This window comes from Scylla paramamosain, chromosome 17 (assembly GCF_035594125.1).
Source record: "Scylla paramamosain isolate STU-SP2022 chromosome 17, ASM3559412v1, whole genome shotgun sequence".
Classification (NCBI taxonomy): Eukaryota; Metazoa; Arthropoda; class Malacostraca; order Decapoda; family Portunidae; genus Scylla; species Scylla paramamosain.
In genome coordinates this window covers 24,002,772-24,010,271 of record NC_087167.1, presented here as the reverse complement: position 1 = coordinate 24,010,271, position 7,500 = coordinate 24,002,772, and positions in this window count along the sequence as shown.

Genomic DNA, 7,500 nt, shown 5'->3' with positions numbered 1-7,500 from the left:
TTCTGGGCTTGTTCCTCCCTCTCCTCCACCCTCTGACAACTTCATGCCACCTATTAAAATTCTTCGCAATGATGTTTTCCATGCCCTCGCTGGCCTAAACCCTCGGAAGGCTTATGGACCGGATGGGGTCCCTCCTATTGTTCTCCGAAACAATGCCTCCATGCTTGCACCTTGCCTATTCAAATTCTTTCAGCTCTGTCTGTCAACACTACCTTTCCTTCTTGCTGGAAGTTTACTTACATTCAACCTGTTCCTAAAAAGGGTGACCGTTCTAATCCCTCAAACTACCATCCTATTGCTTTAATTTCCTGCCTATCTAAAGTTTTTGAATCTATCTTCAACAGGAAGATTCTTAAACATCTATCACTCCACAACCTTCTATCTGATCGCCAGTATGGGTTCCGTCAAGGCCGCTCTACTGGTGATCTTCTGGCTTTCCTTACTGAGTCTTGGTCATCCTCTTTTAGAGATTTTGGTGAAACTTTTGCTGTTGCCTTGGACATAATTATCAAAAGCTTTTGATAGAGTCTGGCACAAAGCTTTGATTTCCAAACTACCCTCCTACGGTTTCTATCCTTCTCTCTGTTTACTTCATCTCAAGTTTCCTTTTTGACCGTTCTATTGCTGCTGTGGTAGACGGTCACTGTTCTTCTCCTAAATCAATTAACAGTGGTGTTCCTCAGGGTTCTGTCCTGTCACCCACTCTCTTCTTATTATTCATTAATGATCTTCTAAACCAAACTTCTTGTCCTATCCACTCCTACGCTGAAGATACCACCCTGCACTTTTCCACGTCTTTTCATAGACGTCCAACCCTTCAGGAGGTAAACATATCACGCAGGGAAGCCACAGAACGCCTGACTTCTGATCTTTCTAAAATTTCTCATTGGGGCAGAACAAACTTGATATTGTTCAATGCCTCAAAAAATCAATTCCTCCATCTATCAACTCGACACAACCTTCCAGACAACTATCCCCTCTTCTTCAATGACACTCAACTGTCCCCCTCTTCTACATTGAACATCCTCGGTCTGTCCTTTACTTATAATCTGAACTGGAAACTTCACATCTCATCTCTAGCTAAAACAGCTTTTATGAAGTTAGGTGTTCTGAGACGTCTCCGCCAGTTTTTCTCACCCCCCCAGCTGCTAACTCTGTACAAGGGCCTTATCCGTCCATGTATGGAGTATGCTTCACATGTCTGAGGGGGGTTCCACTCATACTGCTTTTCTAGACAGGGTGGAATCAAAAGCTTTTCGTCTCATCAACTCCTCTCCTCTAACTGACTGTCTTCAGCTTCTCTCTCACCGCCGCAATGTTGCATATCTAGCTGTCTTCTACCGCTATTTTCATGCTAACTGCTCTTCTGATCTTGCTAACTGCATGCCTCCCCTCCTTCCGTGGCCTCGCTGCACAAGACTTTCTTCTTTCTCTCACCTCTATTCTGTCCACTTCTCTAACGCAAGAGTTAACTAGTATTCTCAATCATTCATCCCTTTCTCTGGTAAACTCTGGAACTCCCTGCCTGCTTCCGTATTTCCACCTTCCTATGACTTGAATTCCTTCAAGAGGGAGGTTTCAAGACACTTATTCATCATTTTTTGACCACTGCTTTGACCCCTGTATGGGACTGGCATTTCAGTGGGCATTTTTTTTATTACATTTTTGTTGCCCTTGGCCAGTGTCCTTCCTACATAAAAAAAAAAAAAAAAATAGTAGTAGTAGTAGCAGTAGTAGTAGTAGTAGTAGTAGTAGTAGTAATGCTATTTTTCATATATTTAGTAATTTTTTTTTTTCATATTATTATTTATATTTATATTTTTTGTTTTGTTTTGACATTCATACGAATGCTATAAAGGTGAAGCATAGAAATTTATTTGATTGATTAATTAATTTATATATCTATTTATTTTGATTTTTTAAATTAATTAATTTATTTATTTTTATTATTATTATTTTTTTTTTTTATGTCTCTATGATAAGCAAAGCATTATAGAATTTATGAAAGCACATATCCTCTAGAGTCTTGCCCTACAAAAGATTCTGTAAAGTAAAAAATAAAGGGAATAAGTGTCAGTGACGTTTGATGAATAGAGGAAGGCGTGGCAGAAATTACCATAAAACGTATATAAATGAAAATTTATCTTCCTCGTATTTTCCAACTTGCGTTTGCTTCTTGAAAATTTAACTGGGTGGGTCATATAGCAGACATATTGTTCTTTCCTCCATTGTAGTTTGTTTCCAGCAAGCCCCCTAAATAAAGTTTCTGTTTTTTTTTTTTTTTTTTTTTTTTTTAAAGAAATGAGGAATTACATTCTAACGCTGATCACTGAGCGGAGCGTAGACGAGCTGCTATCCTCAAGGACGTTACCTCTCTCTCTCTCTCTCTCTCTCTCTAAATAAGACTTTAAATAAAAAGAATATATATATATATATATATATATATATATATATATATATATATATATATATATATATATATATATATATATATATATATATATATATATATATATATATATATATATATATATTAAAAGACAATGAATATCCTCTGGGGAAGGGGTGACAATCCTTATTTAACCCTTAATTTCAGTTGAATTTTGACAAGTCTACGTTAAAATGTTTCCATTTTTCTGCAGTGATAAAGAAACGTAGAGGGGTAGCTAATATATTTAATTGTTAATTGTATCTTTTTTTCTTTCTTTTTTTCATTTATTCTTTTATTAATTTTTCTTTTCATTGCTTAATTATGCATTATGCCGACACTGCAGGTTACAATTGCAGATATTGCAAGTATTTTTGACACAATACAAGTACATCCAGCTAAACTATTGCTACAGTATAGAGAGAGTATTTCGATTACATACCTTATTCTTCATCTTCTTTTCTTCTTTTTTTTTTTTAATAAATATAATAATAAATAAATAAGTAAATAGGTATTGTCAAATGAAATCGTCGAGATTACGCAGGGGTTTCGGGCAATACTTGGATGGGTGACTACACAAGCCTCATCTGTCTGAAAAAAAATAAATAAATAAAAAAAATAAGAATAAGAATAGGGAGAATGAACGAAAATTTTAAGTAATAAAGATAACAGTAAGAATTATTATAACAAGAATAAGAAAAATTACAATAAAGGAATATAAAAAAAAAGAAAGAAAGCATCCCATGTCTTTCTTCCTAATTGTCATAGAAGGGTGAATTCTTTTGTATATTTTCCAACATTTCCAATACAACGATATGAATGGGGGAAGAAAGAATAAGAATAATAGAAAGAAGGCCTCCCAACACCTAGTTCTCCGGTCTTGGCCAATTAGCTAACGGCGGGATCAGCGCAGTTAAGCAGGGGGTCCGGGAAGAACTTGGATGGGTGACCACAAAAGCCTCATCTCTCTGAGAATAGAAAAAAATAGCAATAAGAATGAGGAGAATGAACGAAAAACGAAAATAATAAAATAACAATAACAACTATAATAAAAAAAAGAAGATTAAGAATAAAAAGAACAAAAATAAGGGAAAAAAGTAATAATATATCTCTCTTGCTAATTGTCGTAGAATTATGAATGAAGGGTTAATTTTAGTGCATATTTTCCAACATTTTCAGCACAACAATGCAACAACAATACAGGAAAGAATAAGAATAAGAGAAATAAGCCCTCCCAACACCTTGTTCTCCGCTCTTGACCAATCAGCTGACGGCGGGATCAGCAAGGTTAAGCAGGGGGTCCGGGCAGAACTTGGATGGGTGACCGCACAAGCCTCATCTCTCTAAAAGTAGGATAAATAAGAATAAGATAAGGAAGAATAATAAAAAAAAATGAAAATAATAAAGATAACAATATTAATTATGACAAGAATAAGAAAAAAATAGAATAAAAAGAATGAAAAAAATAAGAATATCACAACTTTCTTGCTAATTGTCTTAGAATTTTAAATGACATGTCAGTTCTGCTGTATATTTTCCAAGATTTGTTATGAATGAGGGAAGAAAGAATAAGAATAAGAATAAGAATAAGAACAAAATGAATTAGACTAACAATAATGATCACATCTTTCATGCGGTGACTGCGTGGGCGATGAGCCTCACTGGACGTTTCTGACCAATCACAAGGCAGGGTTGGAGTCGTCGGGCCCACCCGATTCATATATAAAGGGATTTTGTGGGAAGCGCGGGCAGACTCAGCTGAGTGTTCGTTGTGAGTTGTTGTTACCACAACTATGGCACGTACCAAGCAAACGGCTCGCAAGTCCACTGGTGGCAAGGCGCCCCGCAAGCAGCTTGCTACAAAGGCAGCTCGCAAGTCTGCTCCAGCCACTGGAGGTGTCAAGAAACCCCACCGTTACAGGCCTGGAACCGTTGCTCTCCGTGAGATCCGCCGTTATCAGAAGAGCACTGAGCTGCTTATCAGGAAACTGCCTTTCCAGCGCCTGGTGCGTGAAATTGCTCAGGATTTCAAGACTGACCTCCGCTTCCAGTCCTCTGCTGTCATGGCTCTCCAGGAAGCTTCCGAGGCTTACCTCGTGGGTCTGTTTGAGGATACCAACCTGTGCGCCATCCATGCCAAGCGCGTGACTATCATGCCAAAGGACATCCAACTGGCTCGTCGCATCCGTGGCGAGCGTGCCTAAGAAGTCATCCACGAATGATCTTCATAACAGCAATATCTAGGCCCTTTTTAGGGCCAAACATCTCTTTCATTAAAGAATTTTCATAGACAATCTGTTTGGTTTTGTGGAAGAAAATATTTATTTTCCATCTTTCAGTATCAGGTATCGACTTTCAACTCAATATCCTTCCCCCCTTTTTTTTTTTTTATATTATTATTATTATTCCCTCTTCCATGGCCATATCTCTTTCACTTGGGAGAATTTTTATCTTTCTTTATCTCTATTTTTTTTTTATCTTTTCTTTATCTCCACAGAATAATAATCACGATAATAATAAGCATAATAATAATAATAATAATAATAATAATAATAATAATAATAATAATAATAATAATAATGATACAATAATTATTATAATAATAATCATAATAAAAACAACAATATTAATATTATTAATAATGATAATAATAATAATAATAATAATAATAATAATAATAATAATAATAAAAATAATAATAATAATAATATTAATAATAATAACAATAATTATAATAATAATGCATTTGTCTATATCGTATCTTTTTTCCTTTTCAAGTGTGGCTCCAATGGAGCCGGGTATTATTTTATACTGGCAGCAGTATACTGGCCGCCTGTTTACTTGGAGGAGGTATACTTGGTAACAGCCTTGGTGCCTTCAGAAACAGCGTGTTTTGCCAGTTCACCAGGCAGAAGAAGACGGACAGCGGTCTGGATTTCCCGGCTGGTGATGGTGGAGCGCTTGTTATAGTGTGCCAGGCGGGATGCCTCGGCAGCGATGCGCTCGAAAATGTCATTCACGAACGAGTTCATGATTGACATGGCCTTGGAGGACACGCCAGTGTCTGGGTGGACTTGCTTGAGCACCTTGTAGATGTAGATGGAGTAGCTCTCCTTCCTCCTGCGCTTCTTCTTCTTGTCGCCCTTGGCAATGGCCTTCTGTGCCTTGCCAGCTTTCTTGGCAGCCTTTCCTGATGCTTTGGGAGGCATAGTGTCGCCGTACTGCTGTGAGAACGAGTGTGCGTTTTCTCAGTTGAAAAGTGGTATATATATTAGCGTGCCTACTCAGGATCAGGAGTCGCCACCTCAGCGAGCGTCCTGATTGGTCCAGACGCGCTCTGGGCCGATCTGATCTCGCGTATATATAGCCGTTTTTCCCAAAATTCACTACTTGCTCGCAGAGCTACCGACGAGGTTAGAGTACTCGCGCTCCTCATTTATCACCAACAACAACAACTACTACTACTACTACTACTACCACAACATCCATTATCATGTCTGGACGCGGCAAGGGAGGAAAGGTGAAGGGAAAGTCAAAGTCCCGTTCCAGTCGTGCTGGACTCCAGTTCCCGGTCGGCAGGATTCATCGCCTTCTAAGGAAAGGCAACTACGCCGAGCGCGTGGGTGCTGGTGCCCCCGTGTACCTTGCGGCAGTTATGGAGTACCTGGCTGCTGAAGTCCTTGAGCTTGCCGGCAATGCCGCCCGTGACAACAAGAAGACTCGCATCATCCCACGTCACCTGCAGCTGGCCATCCGCAACGACGAGGAACTTAACAAGCTCCTCTCCGGAGTCACCATTGCACAGGGTGGCGTGCTGCCCAACATTCAGGCCGTGCTCCTTCCCAAGAAGACTGAGAAGAAGTAAATAAAGGGCCTCCCTCCCCTTCAGCCAATATCACCATCAATCCGGCTCCTCTTCGGAGCCACACGTTCAAACATCTAGAGAGTTGTGTAGACTATACTGGTATATCAATAATAAGCAAGTAGTGTATACTATATTTCTACTAATGTACCTGCTGTGTGTCACAGTGGAGAGTTGATTAGATGTGTTGCCTATTGTGATATGTTGAGCGTCTTTTTCATCTCAATGTATATTTTGTTTTATGAGAAACTGAGAACGATGAGGGGCGTGATCATTGAAATAAGTCAATGATAATAATAATAATAATAATAATAATAATAATAATAATAATAATAATAATAATAATAATAATGATAATAATAATAATAATAATAATAATAATAATAATGATAATAATAATAATACTTGGAGAAGACCTGATGAAGTGAGAAAGATGGTTATAATTAATAATGGTTTCTTTTCTTAGCTCAGATAGTGATAGTGAACATGGTTATGAGAAAGTAGTAGTAATAATAGTAGTCTATGGTCCTTCTTTCTTTTCATGTTTGTGGACCTTAAAAAGGTCCGGGAGATGATGTTATTCAATGATGATAATGCAAGCTGAATAGCTGGCACCATCTCAATAATGGAGCGATTTAACCACCAAATCCGTACAGGGTACGGCCCTGACGCTTGAGGGCGTAGACAACGTCCATGGCAGTAACGGTCTTACGCTTGGCGTGCTCGGTATAGGTGACAGCATCCCTGATAACGTTCTCAAGGAACACCTTGAGCACCCCACGAGTCTCCTCGTAGATGAGACCAGAGATGCGCTTGACGCCACCTCGGCGAGCTAGACGACGGATAGCAGGCTTGGTGATTCCCTGGATGTTATCACGCAGAACCTTACGGTGACGCTTGGCGCCTCCCTTTCCAAGACCCTTGCCTCCCTTGCCGCGGCCAGTCATGGTGATGAGAGCTGCTAGTACGACGTCCGAACGGTCTAACAGGAAGCTCACGAATGTGCCTCAAAATAACATAACATAACAAAGAGAGAAAAGATGGGGAGGGAGAAGTGGGGATAGTGGGAAGAATAGGGGGGTGATAAGAAGGGAATTGTAGTAGGAGAAATAGTCACTGGGGCTTGACCCAGGCGCAATTTGAATTAGGAGGGACATCTTTTTTTTATGTTTTTTATTTATTTATTTATTTTTTTTTTTAACGTGTTATA